This window comes from Bos indicus, unplaced genomic scaffold (assembly GCF_029378745.1).
Source record: "Bos indicus isolate NIAB-ARS_2022 breed Sahiwal x Tharparkar unplaced genomic scaffold, NIAB-ARS_B.indTharparkar_mat_pri_1.0 scaffold_53, whole genome shotgun sequence".
In the NCBI taxonomy this organism is placed as follows: Eukaryota; Metazoa; Chordata; class Mammalia; order Artiodactyla; family Bovidae; genus Bos; species Bos indicus.
Window position 1 is genome coordinate 260,788 of NW_027223719.1, and position 21,443 is coordinate 282,230.

General features: G+C 47.5%; 1 pseudogene; it reads right to left on the reverse strand.

The window, feature by feature from the left end:
* Positions 1-1,192: 1,192 nt before the first annotated feature.
* On the reverse strand, positions 1,193-1,311 carry LOC139181984 (5S ribosomal RNA; annotated as a pseudogene).
* Positions 1,312-21,443: the final 20,132 nt, after the last annotated feature.

Sequence of the window (21,443 nt, forward strand, 5' to 3'; positions counted from 1 at the left end):
GCATTGTCACATGTGTGAACTAAAATGCTGCTAAATTAGAAAAGTGTGAGGTATCCCCCAGAGTGACTGCTATGTGTTGTCAGGCATCTGGTCTGTGTGCCCGTCTGGGACGGGGAGAAGTGTGACAGTGGGGAGACAGACTTGTCTTTGTCTCCCTACCAGCTGTGTCTGGGCCACAGTTCCTCACTGCAAAGCAAGGATGGATAGGAGAAGTTGTTCTCAGACCCCAATCTACAATCGCTGGTAGTTCCTGGAGGCTCTCTTATGTCTTTATTTTTGTAACTCCTATGTAAGCTTCACAGAAAGCATCCCCTAGCTTAAAAAACAAGGAAACATAGCTTTGGCTATCCCTTAGGTTTTCTAGCGTGAAGAAACTGCGGTCCCATAGATTCTGTCTCAGATGACAATCACTCAATGCCTCTTAGCGAGGGCACATTATCTCTTGTTGAAAGTGCAAGGTCAACTGTCAACAGTCACATAAGGCGCCCAGGACCCCATGCTTCCAGGCTAGGGAGTTGGCTTCCATCACTGTGCAGACTTAAGAGAATAATATGAGCAGTGTATGTCTTAGCAGATACTTCCTGGCACGAAATAGAAACTAGCTATTAAGATAAGTAATCATGACTGATGTGTAAAGAAGGGCATTGTGCGAATCTAATTTTAAAAATACCTAATGACATAAGCATGTCATTTGTGTTTTACATGTACTGAAAAGTGGTCATGTCCTCATGCTATGCTATGCTATGCTAAGTCACCTCAGTCGTGTCCGACTCTGTGTGACCCCATAGACAGCAGCCCACCAGGCTTCCCCATCCCTAGGATTCTCCAGGCAAGAACACTGGAGTGGGTTGCCATTTCCTTCTCCAATGCATGAAAGTGAAAAGTGAAAGTGAAGTCGTTCATTCGTGTCCGACTCTGAGCGACCCCACGGATTGCAGCCTAACAGGCTCCTCCATCCACGGGATTTTCCAAGCAAGAGTACTGGAATGGGTGCCACTGCCTTCTCCACATGTTCACATAGCATGTAAGTATAGCTTGAAAGTAGCCTGGGTGTTTGGGTGCTTATTGTGGTTGAAGGTATATTGTAGTTAGTTTCATTTTCTGGGCAAAGAATGGGAAAATCAGGGGCAGGTGGGTTTTGTGGCACCAACCACACCTGGGGCCCATGGGCGAAAGGAGAGGGGAGGCAAAAAGACGACAGCACCTGGTATTCCCAAGCGGTCTCACGTCCAAGTACTAACCAGGCCCGACCCTGCTTAGCTTCCGAGATCAGATGAGATCTGGCCTGTTCAGGGTGGTATGGTTGTAGATTGAGGCAGCTGCCGCCAGGAGCCCTAAAAGCCCTGTGCTGCATGTCCATTTTGCTCTGACCTGCCTGCTGGTCGGGAGAGCCGAGAGCACTTCTCCCCTGACCACGCACTGTACATGCGCTGCAGGACCTGCCATCGGACTCCGGCCAGCCAGGACCCACAGACCGGTGGCCAGCTGAAGCCGCCCTGCCCCCGCACACCATCACCCCTGGCCAGCACCCAGACCAGAAGGTTTCTGGGACCCAGAACAGGTGGCCGGGCAGGCGTGCAGTGGCTTGGATGTTGGGTGAGGTGCGAGGAGGTCTCTGGGCTCTCTCATCCTGGGCCTCTCCAGGCCTGCCTCCACGAGGCAGCTCTGCCCCACCATCCCATTTGCTGCTCAGGCCCATGTGGCCCCAAAGGTGTCTGTCTTGGTGGCCTCCAGCTGTCCACGGCCTGCGGTCCTCTGAGCCTCCTGCAGGCCTAGATGCAGCACAGCCAGGGCCTGGAGTGCCCATCCTGTCTGGCACCTGCCCAGTGCAAAAACGTATGGGGAGCCACCAGCCTTGTCCACCAGAGAGTGTCAGCACCGCCCCTTCGCCCTACTGAGGCCCCCAGTTCCCCACACCGCCCGCCAAGCACAGGACCTTCCTGAGAGGGCAGACAAGTGACAGGCAAGCACACGGAGAGACACACAGACACTTGCACACACCCAGGCCAAGTGAGACAGAGGGCCAGCTCAAATTCATCAGCAAGAGCCAGAGTCATAGCACCTGTGAGAGGCCAGGGCCAGAGGAAGGGCGGGAGGCCCAGTATCAGGAGACACAGAGCCAGAAAGAGATGAAGGTTCAGAGACAGACTCGAAGATCGCAAGTGGGAGACAGACACGTGTGCACACACCATGCACACAGACCCACACACACAGGGAGGCACAGAGAGAGGGAGACACAGAGCCACTGACAGACAGAAAACACAAGAGACACGGGAGAGAGGATGGTATCCGATCTGAGAAGACACACTGGCACCCACCGTGACACACCTCAGAGAGAGGCTGTGCGGAAGTAGCAGGTTCCCCAAGGGAAGGGGTGTCATCCTTAGGGCAAGCCCCGGTGGGACATGGTGCCCTGGGGCTGGCAGTCACCCGTAGGGTCCCCAAGACTTCTTCTTTGCAGCCGAGGTCTCAAAGGTGCCCTTAGGCTTGGCTACCTTAGGCAAGACACAGACCCCGTCCCCAGGCCAGAGGGTGAGTGAGTGAGAGTGTGTGTGTGAGTGGGCAAGGCTGTGGTCGGGCTGACAAGGGGCAAGGCGGATACCCAGAATGGAGAGGGGAGTGTGTGGAGGTCGGGGAATGGGAAGCCTGTGTGATCCTCTTGATGCCTCTCTCTCTCTTTATCTGTCTCTGATACCCAGCATCTGCCCAGTGCCCAAACACCTGGGGAGCCACCAGCATGGTCGAACGGAGAGTGTCAGCTCTGCCCCTTTGCCCTACCTAGGCCCCTCTTGCCTCACGCCGCCTGCCAAGGGCAGGGATTTCCTGAGAGAGCAGACGAGTAACATGCAGGCACACAAACAGTCACTAGCACGCACCCCTGCCAAGTGAGACAGTCGGTCGGCACAAGCTCATCAGCCAGAGCCACAATCATAGCACCTATGAGAGTCCAGGGCTGGAGGAAGGGAGGGAGGGAGGCCCAGTTTTAAGAGACACATAGCCAGAAAGAGACGAAGGTTCAGAGACAGACTCGAAGATGGCAAGAGGGAGACAAACGCTCGTGAGCACACACACGCATGCACATGAACACACAGACACACACACACAGGGAGGCATAGACAGAGAGAGGGAGACTCGACCCCTAGAGTTCCTCTCCAATTTCAAGGTGAGAACAGCCTCCTCTTGAAGTATGACGGGAACGTCGGGATTCCTTTGCAGAAGAAGCAGGGGAAGGGACCCTCATCTCTAGATGAGGAGGGGAAAACGGGGCTCTTTTTGAGTTGTGGCAGGAAACTCGGTGTTCCTCTCGAGTACAGACAGGTATGTTGGGGAACTTCTTGAGTTGCATAAAGGGTATCATGTACCCTCTTGAGGCTCAAGAGGGAAGGTGGGATTTCTCTCCAGACGCTGCAGCGGGAAAGGGCCTCATCTGGCATTGAGGGGTGAATCTCCTGGGTTTTCTCAGGAAACTTGGTGTTCCTTTCGAGTTGCGATGGGGACCTCAAGGACCTGCTCATCTTGCCTCCGAAAAGTCAAACCTCCATTCCAGTTGCCAGGGGCTTCTCGGGATTCCTCTCCAGTCGGTGCAGGGGCATAGGGCCTCATCTCGAGTTGAGGCCGGAACCTCAGGGCTCCTCTCCAGGTCTGACATGGATCTCGGGGTCCCTATGGAGTTTCAACAGGGGAGTCAGTCCTCATCTTGTGTAGAGACATGAAACTCAGCTTTCCTCTCGAGGTGTAAAAGGGGTGTCAGGCTTCCTGTCGAGTTGACATAGGGATCTGGGGCTTTTTCTCGAGGTGTCACAGGGCTGTCACACTTCACTTCATGTTTAGAGTCGATCCTCGGGGTTACAATTGAGTCAGTGCAGGGCAATCAGGCTTATCTGGAGTGGATGGGGACATCGGGGTCTTTACGAATGGAGGCACGACTCCCCGGGAAGCACTTGAGTTTCAAGGTGAGACCGGCCTCCTCTTGAGGTGCGACAGCAACATCGGGATTCCTTTACTGATGAAGCAGGTGAATTGACCCACATCTCGAGTGGAGGCAGGGGAAAACAGGGCTCTTCTTGAATTGTGGTGAAACTCGATGTTCATCTCGAGTGGGAACGGGTATTTCGGGGAACTTCCTGAGTTGCATAAAGGGTGTTCAGTAGCCTTTCACGTTTCAAGAGGGAACGTGGGATTCCTCTTGAGACACTGCTCTGGAAAAGGGCCTCATCTTGCGTTGAGGGGAGAATCTTGTGGTTTTTCTTGAATTGCGGTGGGAAGCTTGGGGTTCCTCTTGAGTTGCGACCGGGACCTCAGGGACCCGCTCGTGTTGCCTTAGAGAAGTCAGGTCTCTTTCTAGTTGCGAGGGGCACGTCGGGATTCCTCTCGAGTCTGCCGGCGAATAGGTCCATGTCTAGAGTTCAGTTGGTCGACTTAGTGTTCCTCTCCGGCAGCGACAGGGATCTAGGTCTTCCTATCAAGCTTCATCTAGAGAGTCAGGCCTTGTCTAGGTTGAGGCCCAGAACTCTGCTTAACTCTCGAGTTGTCAAAGGGGTGTCAGGCCTCCTGTCGAGTTCATGCAGGGAACTTGGGCTTCTTCAAGAGGATCAGCAGGGGAGTCAGGCCTCCCATCATGCTGTGAGGGGATCTTCAGTGTTCCATGGGAGCCAGTACAGGGGAATCAGGACTTATCTGGAGCTAAGGGGGAACTTGGTGTCCTTTTTCCTTGCAGCAGGATCCGCGGGGTTCCACTTGAGATTCAATAGGTGAGACAGGCCTCCTCTTGTGGTGCAAGGGGTAGTTGGTATTCCTCTTGAGTTGAAGCAGGGAATGGGCCCTCATCTCCAGAGGAGGTGGGAAACACGGAGCTCTTCTCACCTTGTGGCGGGAAACTCGGGTTTCATCGTGAGTTGTGACGGGTATCTCTGGGTCCCCTTGAGTTGCATGAAGGGAGTCACGCCTCCTCTCGAGTCTGGAGAGGGAACTCGGGATTGCTCTCTGGGCACTGTAGGTACAACGGGCCTCATCTCATGTTGACGGGGGAATCTCCTGGGTTTTCTTGAGTTGTGGCGGGAGTTTTGGGATTCCTCTCCAGGGACCACGGGGAACTCAGGGAGCCTCTCGTGTTGCCTGAGGGAAGTCCAGTCGCCATTCGAGTTGTAAGGGGGAGCGTGGGATTGCTCTGGAGTCACGGCAGGGGAATCAGGCCTCAATTTGCATGGAAGGGGAAATCTCAAGGTGTCTCTCAAGGTGCAGCAGGAAGTTTGGGTTCCCTCGAGTTGCCACGGGGAACTGAGGGAGCCTCTCATCTTGTTTCTCGGAAGTCAGGAATCCTCTGGAGTTGTGAGGGGCCTCTCGGGATTCCTCTCAAGTTGGTGCAGGGGACTAGGGCCTCATGTCGAGTTGAGGTGAGAAACTCAGGGTTCCTCTCCAGTTCTGACATGGATCTCGGGGTTCCTATGGAGATTCCACTGGGGAGCCCGACATTGTCTCATGTTGAGGCATGGAACTGTGCTTCCCTCTCGAGGTGTAAAAGGGGTGTCATGCCTCCTTTCAAGCTGAGGTAGGGATCTGGGGCTGTTTCTAGAAGTGCTACGGGGCTTTCAGTACTCCCTTTGCGTTGTGAGTTGATACTCGGGGTTGCATTCAAGTTGTTGCAGGGGAATCAGGCCTTATCTCGAGAGGATGGGGACATCGGGGTCTTTTCGAATTGTGGTGTGACCCCTGGAGTTCCTCTGGAGTTTCAAGGTGAGAACAACCTCCTCTTGAGGTGTGACAAGAACGTCGGGATTCCTTTGGAGAAGAAGCAGGGGAATGGACCTTCATCTCGAGATGAGGAGGGGAAAACGGGGCTCTTATTGAGTTGTGGTGGGAAACTCGGTGTTCCTCTCGAGTGCAGACGGGTATGTCGTGGAACTTCTTGAGTTGCATAAAGGGTGTCAAGTACCCTTTTGAGGCTCAAGAGAGAAGGTGGGATTTCTCTCAAGATGCTGCAGCAGAAAAGGGCCTCATCTGGCGTTTAGGGGAGAATCTCCTGGGTTTTCTTGAGTTGCAGCAGGAAACTTGGGATTGCTCTCGAGTTGTGATGGGGACCTCCAGGACCTGCTCATCTTGCCTCCAAAAAGTCAAGCCTCCATTCCAGTGGCCAGGGGCTTCTCGGGATTCCTCTCCAGTCGGTGCAGGGGCATAGGGCCTCATCTCGAGTTGAGGCCGGAACCTCAGAGCTCCTCTTCAGGTCTGACATGGATCTCGGGGTTCCTATGGAGTTTCAACAGGGGAGTCAGTCCTCATCTAGTGTGGAAACATGGAACTCTGCTTTCCACTCGAGGTGTAAAAGGGGTGTCAGGCTCCCTGTCGAGTTGACATAGGAATCTGGGGCTTTTTCTCGAGGTGCCACAGGGCTGTCACACCTCGCTTCGTGTTTAGAATTGATCCTCGGGGTTACAGTTGAGTCAGTGTAGGGCAATCAGGCTTATCTGGAGTGGATGGGGACATCGGGGTCTTTCCAAATGGAGGCACGACTCCCAGCGAGTTGCTCGAGTTTCAAGGTGAGACCGGCCTCCTCTTGAGGTGCGACGGGAACATCGGGATTCCTTTACCAATGAAGCAGGGGAATTGACCCTCCTCTCGAGGGGAGGCAGGGAAAAACAGGGCCCTTCTTGAGTTGTGGCATGAAACTCGGTATTCCTCTTGAGTGGGGACAGATATCTCCGGTAAATTCCTGAGTTGCATAAAGGGTGTCCAGTACCCTTTCACGTTTCAAGAGGAATGTGGGATTCCTCTCGAGACACTGCTCTGGAAAAGGGCCTCATCTCACGTTGAGGGAAGAATCTCGTGGTGTTTCTCGAGTTGCGCCGGGAAGCTTGGGGTTCCTCTCAAGGTATGACATGGACCTCAGGGACCCGCTCTTGTTGCCTCAGAATAGTCAGGTCTCTTTTTGAGTTGCGAGGGGCACGTCAGGATTCCTTTAGAGTCACTGCCGGCAAATAGGGCCGTGTCTAGAGTTCAGTCGGTCAACTCAGTGTTCCACTGCAGCGGCAACAAGGATCTCTGGCTTCCTATAAAGCTTCAACTAGGGAGTCAGGCCTCGTCTGGGGTCGAGGCATGGAACTTGGCTTTCCTCTTGAGTGGTCAAAGGGCTGTCAAGCCTCCTGACGAGTTCAGGTGGGGAATCTGGGCTTCTTCAAGAGGATCAGCTGGGGAGTCAAGCCTCCCATCATGTTGTGAGGAGATCCTCTCTGTTCTATTGGAGCCGGTGCAGGGGAATCAGGACTTATCTGGAGCTGAGGGGAAACTCAGTGTCCTTTTTCCTTGCAGCAGGATCCGGGGTGTTCCACTCAAGATTCAATAGGTAAGACAGGCCTCCTCTTGCGATGTGAGGGGTAGTTGGTATTCCTCTTGAGTTGAAGCAGGGAATAGGCCCTCATCTCCAGAGGAGGTGGGAACCACGGGGTTCTTCTCAACTTGTGGTGGGAAACTCGGGTTTCATCTCGAGTTTTTACAGGGATCTCTGGGCCCCTTGAGTTGCATGAAGGCATTCACGTCTCCTCTCGAGTATGGACAGGGAACTCTGGATTGCTCTCTTGGAGCTGTAGGAGAAAAGGACCTCATCTCGTGTTGACCGGGGAATCTGCTGGTTTTTCTCGAGTTGCGGTGGGAGGCTTGGGATTCCTCTCTAGGTACCATGGGGAACTCAGGGAGCCTCTCCTATTGCCTCAGGGAAGTCAAGTCTCCATTCAAGTTGCGAGGGGGAGTGCAGGATTGCACTGGAGTCACGGCAGCGAAATCAGGCCTCAATTCACATGGAAGGGGGAATCTCAAGGTGTTTCTCGATGTGCAGCAGGAAGTCTGGGTTCCATCAAGTTGCCACCGGGACATGAGGGAGCCTCTCATCTTGTTTCTTGGAAGTCAGGAATCCTCTGGAGTTGTGAGGGGCCTCTTGGGATTCCTCTTGAGTTGGTGCAAGGGACTAGGGCCTCATGTCGAGTTGAGGCGAGAAACTCAGGGTTCCTCTCCAGTTCTGAAATGGATCTCGGGGTTCCTATGGAGATTCCACTGGGGAGTCAGATGTCGTCTCATGTTGAGGCATGGAACTGTGCTTCCCTCTCGAGGTGTAAAAGGGGTGTCTGGCCTCCTGTAGAACAGAGTTAGGGATCTGGGGCAATTTTTAGAGGTGCCATGGTGCTCTCAGTCCTCCCTTCATGTTGTGAGTTGATACTCAGGATTGCATTTGAGTCATTGCAGGGGAATCAGGCCTTATCTCGAGTGGATGGGGACATCGGTGTCTTTTCGAATTGTGGCAGGACCCCTGGAGTTCCTCTCGCATTTCAAGGTGAGATCAGCCTCCTCTTGAGGTGCAACGGGAACATCGGGATTCCTTTGCTGAAGAAGGAGGGGAATGGACCCTCATCTCGAGATGAGGGGAAAATGGGGTTCTTCTTGAGTTGTGGCCGGAAACACAGTGTTCCTCTTGAGTGGAGATGGGTAATTCGGGGAACTTCTTGAGTTGCATAAAGGGTGTCAAATACCCTTTCAAGGCTCACGAGAGAAGGTGAGATTTCTCTCGAGATGCTGCAGTGGTAAGGGACTCATCTTGCACTGAGGGGAGAATCTCCTGGTTTTTGTCGAGTTATGGTGGGAAGATTTGGGTTCCTCTTGAGTTGCAACAGGGACCTCAGGGACCCTCTCGTGTTGCCTCAGAGAAGTCAGGTCTCTTTTCTAGTTGCCAGGGGCACTTCGGGATTCCTCTCGAGGTGTTGCCTGTGAATAGGGCTGTGTCTAATGTTCAGTTGGTCAACTCAGTGTTCCTCTCCAGTGGCAACAGGGATCTCGGGCCTCCTATCAAGCTTCAACCAGGGAGTCAGGTGTTGAGGCATGGAACTCTGCTTTCCTCTCGAGTTGTCAAAGGGTTGTCAGGTCTCCTGTTGAGTTCAAGTGGGGAATTTGGACTTTTTCAAAGGGTCAGCAGGGGAGTCAGCCCTCCCCTGCGAATAGGGCTGTGTCTAATGTTCAGTTGGTCAACTCAGTGTTCCTCTCCAGTGGCAACAGGGATCTCGGGCCTCCTATCAGGCTTCAACTAGGGAGTCTGGTGTTGAGGCATGGAACTCTGCTTTCCTCTCAAGTTGTCAAAGGGTTGTCAGGTCTCCTGTTGAGTTCACGTGGGGAATTTGGACTTTTTCAAAGGATCAGCAGGAGAGTCAGGCCTCCATCAATTTGTGATGGGGTACTCCAAATTGTTCCATTGGATCCGTTGAAGGGCTATCAGGACTTATCTCGAGCTGAGGGGGACCTCGGTGTCCTTTTTCCTTGCAGCAGGATCCATGGGGTTCCACTCGAGATTCAATAGGTGAGACAGGCCTCCTCTTGTGGTGCAAGGGTAATTTGGGATTCCTCTTGAGTTGAAGCAGGGAATGGGCCCTCATCTCCAGATGAGGTGGGAAACACGGGGTTCTTCTCGCCTTGTGGCGGGAAACTCGGGTTTCATCTCGAGTTGTGACGGGTATCTCTGAGCCCCCTTTAGTTGCATGAAGGGAGTCAATCCTCCTCTCTAGTTTTCAGAGGGAAGTCCGGATTGCTCCCTAGGCTCTGCAGGAACAAAGGGCCTCATCTTGTGTTGATGGGGGAGTCTCATGATTTTTCTCCATTTGTGGTGGGAATCATTTTGGCTCCCCCAAAAAATAAAGTCAGCCACCGTTTCCACTGTTTCCCCATCTATTTTCCATGAAGTGATGGGTCCGGTTGCCGTGATCTTTGTTTCTGAATGTTGAGCTTTAAGACAACTTTTGCATTCCCTGTGTGTGAAGCTCGATACCCAAATAGTGGCACAGGGATCCTGATTCTCTCCATGCGGCACTGAAACTGTGTGGCCAAGCAACAGCTTGAGAATCCATCCATTTGCTCTTCTCTTACCTCTGACAGAGCTCCCACTGCTGTAGCCCTTGGTAGTTTGGAAACAACCGGACCCTAACACCTCTCCAAGTAAGCCTGCAGCCTAGTTCATCTGAAAATGCAATAGTGGAGCTGAGGACAGTAAGGCGCCCCGTCATGTCTCACACACGCCTGCAGCCTGTCCCTTCATGGGCAGTAACGCTAGAAGCTAGAAATATTTTTGCAAGGGTCTCAAAGGCAGATGAGATTCTCAGCATTGACTGGAATTTCAGTCCTCTGAGCATATCTGGAGGTCTCCCATGTTACAAGCTAACCTGTTCCTTCCAAATACAGGCTTGCAAACACACAGGGGTTGGCTGCCTCTTCTTCCCTGAGGGAGGATGCTTTCCCCAGGTCCTGTGAACTGATCTTCCCAGATTACGGGAAAGCGTTTCTTGGAGGTCTTTCCTCATGGACTGTTTCCCCTGATCCTGGGGCTGAGGTAGGGGCCCACACACACAGGGGAAGGCAAAACTTCATCCACACCTGTTTGCTCTGTAGGAGAGGTCTAGTGAATCTAAGTCTGTCTGGAATATTCTTGGCTCCTACAGAGACACACTCTGTGTGTGAAGCTGCATACCCAACTTAGGCACACACGGAGCCTGATTCTCTCCTCGTGATGCTGAAGATGTGAGGTCAAGCATCCGCTTGAGAATTCGACCAATTACTCTTCCCTTACCTCTGACAGAGCTCCCATTGTTGTAGCCCTTTGCAGTTTGGAAAAAACAGGACCCTAACCCCTCTCTAAGTAGGCCTGAGTCCTATTTCGAATGGAATGGCAATAGCGGAGCTGAGCCTAGTACCACCCCAGTCATGTCTCTCACAATCCCGCAGCCTGCTCCTTCATGTGCAGTAACGCTAGAAGCTAGGAATGTCTTTGCAAGTCTTTCAAGGGCAGGAGAAAATCTTGGCTTGACTGGAATTTCGGTCCTCTGAGCAGATCTGGAGGGCTCCAGTTGTAGAACCTAACCCATTCCTTCCAAATTTAGGCTTGAAAACACACACTAGTAGGCTGCCTCTTCTTCCCCGAGGGAGGTTCTCTTTCCCTGCATCTTTTGAACTCTGCTTCCCAGCTTCCAGCAAAGCACTTCTTGGAGGGCTTTCTTTGTGGGCTGTTTCCCCTGGGCCTGGGGCCAAGGTGGGGGTCCCACATTCACGGGAAGGCAAATCCACATCCACACGTCTTTGCTATGTGGAGACCTCTAGTAAACCTAAGTCTGTTATTAACATTCTTGGCTCCTATGGAGACACACTTTGTGTGTGAAGCTGCATACCCAACTAGAGGCACAGGCTGCCTGATTCTCTCCATGTGGCGCTGAAGCTGTGTGGCCAAGCAACAGTTTGAAAATCCAGCAGATTACTCTTGCCTTACCTCTGACAGAGCTACGATTGCTCTAGCCATTGGCACTTTGGAAACAATCGGCCTGGGTTCTAGTTCATCTGGAAAGGCAATATGGGAGCTGAGGCCAGTAAGGCACCCAGTCATGTCTCACATACTCCTGCAACCTGCTCCTTCAGTGGCAGTACCACTAGAAGCTATGAATTTCTTTGCAATGCTCACAAAGGGCAGGGGAAAATCTCGGCCCTGACTCTGGAATTTCTGTCCTCTGAACAGATCTGGAGAGATTCCGTTGTTGAAGCTAACCTGTTCTTTCCAAATACAAGATTGCAAACACATGCCAGTTGGCTCCCTCCCTCATGAGGGAGGCTTGCTTTCCCTACATCCTGTGAACTCCTCTTCCCACCTGCAGGAAAAACGCTTCCTGGAGGTCTTTTCTCAGAGGCTGTTACCCCTGAGCCTAGGGCTGAGGTAGGGACCCACACTCACAGGGTAAAGCAAATCTTCACATCTCTTTGCTCCTAGGAGAGCTCTAGTGAGCCTGTCTGTCAGGAACATTCTTGGCTCCTATGGAGTCACACTCTGTGTCTGAAACTGCATACTCAATATAGGGGCACAAGATGCCTGTTTCTGTCCATGCGGCACTGAAGCTGTGTGGCCAAGCAACAGCTTGAAAATCTATCCGATTGCTATTGCCTTACCTCTGACAGAACTCCCATTGCTCTATCCCTTGGCAGTTTGAAGACAACCAGACCCCATCCCCTATCAAAGTAGGCCTGGGGCCTTGTTCGACTGGAAAGGCAACAGCAGAGATTAGGCCAGTACGGTTCCCATTCATGTCTCACACACTCTCGCAGCCGGTTCCTTCATGGGCAGTAACGCTAGAAGCTAGAAATGTCTTTGCAAGGCTCACAAAGGGCAGAGGAGAATCTCGACCCTGAGTCTCGAATTTCAGTCTTCTGAACAGATCTTGAGGTCTCCCATTTTAGAAGCTAAACCTTTCCTTCCAAATACAGGCTTGCAAAGACATGCCAGTTTGCTACTTCTGCTCCTGCAAAGGAGGCTCACTTTCCCCACATCCTGTGAACTCCATTTACCAGCCTGCCTGAAAAGTGCTTCTTTGAGGTCTTTTCTCAGGGGCTGTTTCCCCTGAGCCTGGGGCCGAGGTAGGGGACCCACACTCACAGGGGAAGGCAAAACCACATCCACACGTCTTTCCTGTGTAAGAGAGCTCTAGTGAGCCTAAGTGTGTCAGGAACATTCTTGGTTCCTACGAAGACACAGTTTGTTTGTGACCCTGCATACCCAACATAGGTGCCCAAAGGTCCTGTTTCTCTGCAAGGGGTGCTGAAGCTGTGCGTCCAAGCAACAGCTTGTAAAGCTATCCAATTGCTCTTCCTTTAACTGTGACAGAGCTCCCATTTCTCTAGCCCTTGGCATTTTGGAGACAACCAGGCCCCACCCCGCTATCCAAGTGGGCCTGGGGCCTAGTTCGACTGGAAAGGAAAGAGCAGAGCTGAGGCCAGTATGGTGCCAGTCATGTCTCACACACTGACGCAGCCTGCTCCTTCATGGGCAGTAATGCTAGATGCTAAGAATGTCTTTTCAAGTCTCGCAAAGGGCAGGGAATATGCTCGGCCTTGACTGGAATTTTGGTCTTCTGAGCAGCTCTTACGGTCTCCCGTTGGAGAATCTAACATATTCCTTCCAAATACAAGCTTGCAAACACACACCAGTTGGCTGCCTCTTCATCTCTGTGGGAGGTTTGCTTTGCCTGCATCCTGCATCCTCCCCAGCCTGGGAGAAAAGCACTTCTTGGAGGTCTTTCCTCAGGGATGTTTCACCTGAGCCTGGGGCCAAAGTAGGGCACCCACACTCACAGGGGAAGGCAAAACTTCATCCACACCTCTTTGCTCTGTAGGAGAGCTCTAGTGAGTTTAAGTCTGTCAGGAACATTCTTCACACCTACGAAGACACACTGTGTGAGGCTGCATACCTGTCCTAGGGGCACAGGGAGCCTGATTATCTCCCTGGAGCACTGTAGTTGTGCGGCTGAGCAACAACTTAAAAATCCATCCAATTTCTCTTCCCTTACCTCTGACAGAGCTCCCATTGCTCTAACCCTTGGCAGTTTGGAGACAACCGGATCTCAACCCCTCTCCAAGTAGGCCTGGTGCCTAGTTCGACTGGAAAGGCACTGTCCAAGGGAGAATGGGATATCTTTCCAGGAACCCTGGCTCCTGGGTTTTAATGAGCTTCCTATCCAGCATCATTATTAATTGGGAAGTGTTGACATTGAAAAAAAACTTGGGTGGAAATGTAAAAGGCTCTTTTAAAGAATGTGTCTAGCAGCTGTGCATCTTATGGAGTATTTCATTTCCTCCCCAACCCTTGGAATGTGCTGGGAACAGGGCAGATGCTTCATTTTTATTGAATAATTTCTATTTCACATAATTATATCCACAGTGTCAGCAACACTATGAGGTATATTAGAACAGTGATTGTCACAGTTGGTTCTTCACAGATCAATAAAGAAAGAAAACTTTTTATTAGGAAAACTGTAATAGAATTGCTAGTTTTAAGTTTACCCCACAAGGATATCTTTTTAAAAAATGAAACAAATCTCTCCCATCATTACCAAGGCTATTGGAGGTCTGTTGGCCCCACACAAAGGAGATCCTACCCTTCAAGACCCCCTGCTTCAACATCTCCCTAAGCCAGCAACCTGTTACAGATGAGTACACTTGAAGTTCCTTCCTTGACCTCGGGAGTTTTTTGGAAGACAATTTTTTTTTGACAGACAGGGGTGGGGGAAGGTTTTGGGATATTTCAAGTGCAGTCCATTTATTGTTCACTCTATTTCTCTTTCTGTTCCCTGGTGGCGCCATTGGTAAGGAGTCTGCCTGCAGTTCAGGAGACCTGGGTTCAATCCTTTGGTTGGAAGATCTCCTGGAGAAGGAAATGACAGCCCACTCCAGTGTTCTTGCCTGAAGAATTCAATGGACTGAGGAGCCTGAAGAATTCAATGGGCTACAAAGGGTTGGACACAGCTGAGTGACTGAACACTTATTTCTAGTATGATTTCATCAGCTCCACCTCAGATCATCAGGCATTAGATCCTAGAGGTTGGGGGTCCCTATTTTAGTTCCCTCTTTCATCTTCTACATACCTCCAGCCTGCTTCCTCCTCCTCTTCCACCTGCAGAACTACCTGCTGGGCTTCTCTGAGTGTGACTAAGAGTCTCCTTCCCTCACTTCACTTTCTCTGAGTCCCTTCTCCTAACTGGGTTTCCCTGATCTCTATTTAGGCACCTTTGCCCCAGGTGGTACCAGTGGTAAAGAACCTACCTGCCAATGCAGGAATCCAATGATTTTGAGTATTTCTGATATGCTGATTTACTATCTGTATCTTTTCTTTGGCCAGGCATTCAGATTTATACATTTTTAATGAGGTTGTTTGTTCCAGATTTTTTGGTATAGTTGGAGTACAATCCTTTATCAAATATGTATTTTGCAAATATATTTCTCTGTGGCTTGTGTTTAAGTTTTGTGAATAAGGTTTTTAACAGTTTAAATTTATAAATTTTTAAAGTTCATGTTATAAATTTTATGTCCTTTTTTGGATAGACTTTAGTGTTTTGTTGTTGTTGTTAAATTTCATAAGCAAGACTGAGGTACTGTAGATAAAGTTTTAAGCAAGGCTGAGGTACCATAGACACAGCTTTGTCTTTTGTCTGTTGAGAAGTTTGAGTGAGGTTGGTGTAAATTGTAAAATTATGTCTATATTCATTTGACTGGATATGGCTTCCAATTATTTGTATAATTGGTTTTGCAGATGTCACGGGAAGTCAGTTTCCCCAAGAGAAACTGGGTGGGTTCCATGAAACATGAACTGTCTTCGATCCCTGGGAATCACTTTCTGCTTCTTCTGGCTTTGGATTTGTCTTGTTTGGATATCTCATACTAGTGGAATCACAGAACATTTGTCCTTTTTTGGTCTGGTTTATTTCACTTAATATAATGACCATAAGATTCGTCCACATTGTAGCACTGTCAGAATTACCAACTTTGAAGAGCCGAATCATATTCCATTGTGTGTATACCACAGTTTGTTTATGGAATTGGCTGTCCATGGACACTTAGATTGCTTCTGTTTGTTGGCCAGTGTGAATCATACTGTTGTGACTATGACTGCAGAAATATGCGTTTTTTCAGCCCCCTTTTCCAAACCTTTTGGGTACATAGCATGAATTAGAATTGAAATAACTATTTATTCCATGTGTTAGTTTTGGAGTAATTTCTGTAATGTCTTGTGCAGTAGCAGAACCATTTCAATTTATCTTTTTGAGTGGTAGAATACTGTTCAAGCTTTTGAATATACCCTGTGTTGCATATTCATTCACCCACCTATGGACACTTGAATGAGTTCTACTTTTGGGCTATTGTGAATAAGGTTGCTATGAATATTTGGGTACCAGTTTTTGTTTGAATTATTAACAACTGCATAGTACTATATATGAAAGAAACCACAAGGACCTACAGTATAGTTTAGGAAACTGTATTAAATATCTTATGATAACGTACAATGGAAGAGAATCTCAAACAGAATATATGAAAAAGACATAATTGCGTGATAATTATTGTGCCAACACGATGAGTTATCATAGCACTAGTCAATATGTATTATACACGCCACTAAAAAATTCACATCCATAGTATATTTCACTGCTTGATTATATAAAAATAGAGAAGTCAAACAGAGAAGAAATAAACTTCCTGTCATTGCTCATATCATCATTTATGCACTATTACTACCTGTAACACTCATTGTATAAGTGCTGGACTAGGAATTGACATTCGTGTAAACCAAGAGATTGTGAAGGTGTATATAAGGAAGTATAACTTATTGAATTCCTTAACGAAGGATTATAGAACTCTATGTACATGAAGTGAATGAAAGTGAAATGGTTTAATTGAGCCACGCTGTTACTAGAGTGATGAGCTTCCACCCCACCCAATGTTAGCTCACAATTAAATCCTGCAGTCATCTGGCCTCAGTGTCTGCTTCCTGACATCCAGAAAGTAAAGGGGAGGAAGTCCTGACAAAATTATTGCTATTTTTCTTTCTTTCTTTTTTTTTTGTATTTTATCACAGGGCTTGTCCAAAAGAGGGCCTACACTTTTAATTTTTTTAATTTAAATTTATTTATTTTAATTAGAGGTTAATTACTTTACAATATTGTATTGGTTTTGCCATATATCAGCATGAATCCTCCATGGGTGTACACGTGCACCCATCCTGAAGTCCCCTCCCACCTCCCTCCCCATAGCATCCCTCTGGGTCATCCCAGTGCACTAGTCCCAAGCATCCTGTATCCTGCATCGAACTTGGACTATTGATTTGTTTCTTATATGATATTATACAGGTTTAAATGTCATTCTCCCAAATCATCCCACCCTCTCCCTCTGCCACAGAGTCCAAAAGACTGTTCTATACATCAGTGTATCTTTTGCTGTCTTGCATACAGGGTTATCGTTACCATCTTTCTAAATTCCATATATGTGCATTAGTATACTGTATTGGTGTTTTTCTTTCTGGCTTACTTCACTCTGTATAATAGGCTCCAGTTTCATCCACCTCATTAGAACTGATTCAGATGTATTCTTTTTAATGGCTGAGTAATACTCCATTGTGTATATGTACCACAGCTTTCTTATCCATTCATCTGCTGATGGACATCTAGGTTGCTTCCATGTCCTGGCTATTATAAACAGTGCTGCAATGAACATTGGGGTACACATGTCTCTTTCAATTCTGGTTTCCTCAGTGCGTATGCCCAGCAGTGGGATTGCTGGGTCATAAGGCAGTTCTATTTCCAGTTTTTTAAGGAACCTCTTTTTTTTTTTATATATATATATTTTATCGCAGGGCTTGGCAAAAAGAGGGACTAACCTGTTTTTAGAGTTGCATCCCAAGGCTTGCTCTGGCATGTTACATATGTGGACAAACTGCTGATCCTTTTCAACAAAGGACAATGATCTGCACTTCAGTATCTGTTGCTTGAGCTGGAATAGTAGGCATCTCTTTAAGTGCAGTCCTTCATGCTGAAGCAGGCATACCTGAAGCAGTAGCATAAGATGAACACATTTATCAGTTGGACATTGCATCCCATGAATTTGTAAGAATTTTTCAGTTATACCCATCATCATTGGAGGAACTGACTTGCCCCAGTAATAACTGGAATACCCAGCATAATAGTTCCTTGACTAAATAATACACTTACAAGTACTTACAAGTACTTCTTTCAGTGTTCGTTCTCCTGCTTCGGTCATGAACTGGAGAAGCTGATGACAATGGTTCTTGAAATGTATACTGATTCCTAGGTTGCACAGTCATTAAATAATCTGCTTACCAGTTCAGGAGTGGGAAGTGATGTGGGTTTGATCCCTGGGTCAGGAAGATAACAATTCATACACTCATTTTATGTGAACAAGTTTTATACTCATGAGTGTTTTTCTTCTGTATACAGAATATATAGACTATATATTCTGTATGTATATATATATATATATATATATATACATATATATACATATATATATATATACAAACTATATACAGGTGGACTATAAAGAAAGCTGAGTGCAGAAGAAAGGATGCTTTTGAACTGTGGTGTTGGAGAAGACTCTTGATAGTCCCTTGGACTGCAAGGAAATCTAACCAGTCCATCCTCAAGGAAATCAGTTCTGGGTGTTCATCGGAAAGACTGATGCTCAAGCTGAAACTCCAATATTTTGGGCATCAGATGCAAAGAATTGACTCATTTGAAAAGACCCTGATGTTTGGAAAGATTGAAGGCAGGAGCAAAAGGGGATGACAGAGGATGAGATGGTCAGATGCCATCACCGACTCAATGGACACGAGTTGGGGTAAACTCTGGGAGTAGGTGATGGACATGGAGGCCTGGCATGCTGTTCAAGGACACTGAAAGAACCCTGATGTTGAAAATCAGATCAGTATTGTGAGAAATGCTTAGAAATCCATGAGTTGAAGCATAGTATTATGCCTATCATCCTTGTAGTTCCCTCAGTGAAATATGTTGAGAAAAGCTCTTCATTCATGGTATAGATTCATGAAGAAGCTAAATAGCATTAATCCTTTACATTGACAACTGTTAATTTAAATCTCCTGTGAATCCTATGTGACAACCACACATACCAACATGATTTATTAGTATCATATCAATATTCTTAGTCCTACTGTATTTCAACTAAAAATATCAATATATAATTGTACATGAAGTCAAGACTTAAAATCAGGGCAAATACAAAATATTCCATCCTTTGAGAAAGGGAGCGAAAAAAATAATGTGCTTTGCCTATTGTATTTTTATGTATTAGATCCTTAAGTATTTTATTCACCACACCCAACCGAATTGTTAACAAATGTTTCAAAGAGGAAAGGATAGTTTCTCTTTAACAATGAGTAATTCAACTCCTCTCAAAGCAAATACCGGACAGTAATAACTATGAAGGATGAAGTTGATTATTCATATTTATATTACTCATTCGTTAGCTTGACAAAGGTACTAGATATGTTACCACAATTAAAAAAAAATAATATCTGCATGTGAAAGTGAAAGTGGCTCAGTCGTGACTGACTCTTTGTGACCCCATGGACTATACAGTCCATGGCATTCTCTAGGCCAGAATACTGGAGTGGGTAGCCTATCCCTTCTCCAGGGGATCTTCCTGACCCAGGAATCAAACCAAGGTCTCCTGCATTTCAGGTGGATTCTTTACCAACTGAGCTATTAGGGCTTCCTTGATGGCTCAATTGGTAAAGAATATCTGCATAACTGTTGGTAAATTTGGGATTAGCAATCTGTCTGTGAGCAGGACCGGTCCTAAGCAGCTTTTGTGATAAAACAGAAGCATGTCTGTCTGACTTTCTTATACAAGGATCTTTCACTGTTCTTGTGCTAGTAAACATCGAAATTATTAGATTCGGTTTCTAGGTGAGAATTACAGTGAGAAACTAATGGCTAATATCACAGTGGCCATTTAAGTACTTAATGGGAGAGGCAATACTAGCTCTACCAAGTAGTAGCCATCATGAAGTTAGCTATTATCATTGTAGCCATGTTCCTTGAATTTGTAGTGTTATTTGCTGTGTTATTGCAGAATATGCCATCACCCTGTCAATAACACATATTTCTATAACACATAGCAATGCACTAAACCGATGTGCATCCTACAGTAAATCCCAGCCCCGATGCCTCTCCTGCCATTGTCATAAGTGAGTCTAATTTAGTTTGAGACCATGAAAACTCACTGTTTTTTATTACGCTTGTGCTTATGACGGGAAGTCTGAAAAGGCACTTCTGAAGGTTTATTCATACCAGTTGTTGTCATTTGTATAGAGTCTTTAAAGGTTGAATTACTGAGGTGTTGCTTCTACATGTGTACTAGGCTGAGTAGCAACATGCCCTTTCTCCCTAAGTGCAGTAGAAGTCATTCCCACTTCCCAACATGTCTGTCTTCTGTTCTCTGGAGTATGTATTGCTTGAGCTCACTACAGCCTGGTAGATGGAAATCGTCAGGATATTCTAGAAACCCTTTTGATTGCAGTCTCTTCAGGAGGTTACAACTGCTGCAAACCTCAGGATTTTACAAAGCACATTTTAAAACCTCAGATGAAGGAGAAGTCAACATTCATGACAGTCACAGGCTTCCATGGCCTGTATGTGATCATGGGCTTTGCTTTCATAATCATCCTATTTCTTATACTATCTAAGATGTCACTGTATTTTTTTATCATCATTTTATCTTTGATGTTTTTTAGATATATTATGGATTTTCCTATATATCTTCACTTATTGATGAGGGTCTCACGTTAGTAGTAACTAAAACTGACTTCTAGTCAGTTAGCTGTGGTAGAATAAGAAAAAGAATGACCAACTGTATATTATTAACATTATGTATTAATACATTATTAGTTTTATTGTCTGCAGGCATCCAATTCTACCTTTCTGAAATAAACATTCAGAACAATTATGTTCTTTTGAATGTCCATTTGATTGTATAAGAGCATGACAATGTTATTACATTAAATTGTTTAGTTTCCATTACATTTCTCCTGTTTGATGTAGATATCAGCATTTGTTCTATCACTAGCATTGCAAGTTAAAAAAAAATAATTAGAGCTCCAATGGTATTTTTGCTGTTAGCAATAAGTATAGCATAATGTGCGGCCTAGCAGCAGCTAGTGAGCCTAGGTCTGTTTGGAACATTCTTGGATCCTTCGGGGAAAACACCCTGTTTGTGCCCCTCGATACCGGGCCTAGGGACCAAAATTCACGTGAAAGGCAATAGTAGAGTTGACCCAAGTAAGGTGCCCAAAGATATCTGACACACTGCTGCAGCCTGCTCGTTCATGGGCAATGCTGTTATAACCTAAGAATGTCTTTGCAAGGTTCGCAAATGGCATGTGAGATGCTTAGCCCTGACTCTGAGTTCGGCCCTGGCCCTGAGTTTCAGTCCTCTGAGCAGATCTGGAGGTCTCCCGTTGTAGAAGCTAACCCATTCCTTCCAAATACAGGCTTGAAAACACACGTTGTTGGCTGCCTCTCTTTCCCTGAGGGAGGCTTGCTTTCTCTGCATTCTGTGAACTTTGCTTCCAGCTGGCAGGAAAACCATGTCTTTGAAGTTTTTCCTCAGGGGCTGTTTCCCCTGAGCCTGTGGCCGAGGTAGGGTACCTACACTTACAGGGGAAGGCAAAACCACATCCACACGTCTTTGCTCTGCAGGAGAGCCCAGTGAGCCTAAATCTATTAGGAACATTCTTGGCCCCTACGGTGACACACTCTGTGTGTAAACCTGCATATCCAACCTAGGGGCACAAGGCGCCTGTTTCTCTCCATGGGGCGCTGCAGCTGTGCGGCCAAGCAATAACTTGAAAATGCATCCGATTGCTCTTTCGTTACCTCTGACACTTCTCCTTGCTCCAGCCCTTGGCAGTTTACAGACAACCAGACCCCAACCCCACTCCAAGTAGGCCTGGGGCCTAGTTTGATGGTAAAGGCAATAGTGGAGCTGAGGCCAGTAAGGTGCCCAGTCATGTCTCACACACTCCCGAAGCCTATTCCCTCATGCTCAGTACTGCTCAGTCTAGTTCAGTTCAGTCACTCAGT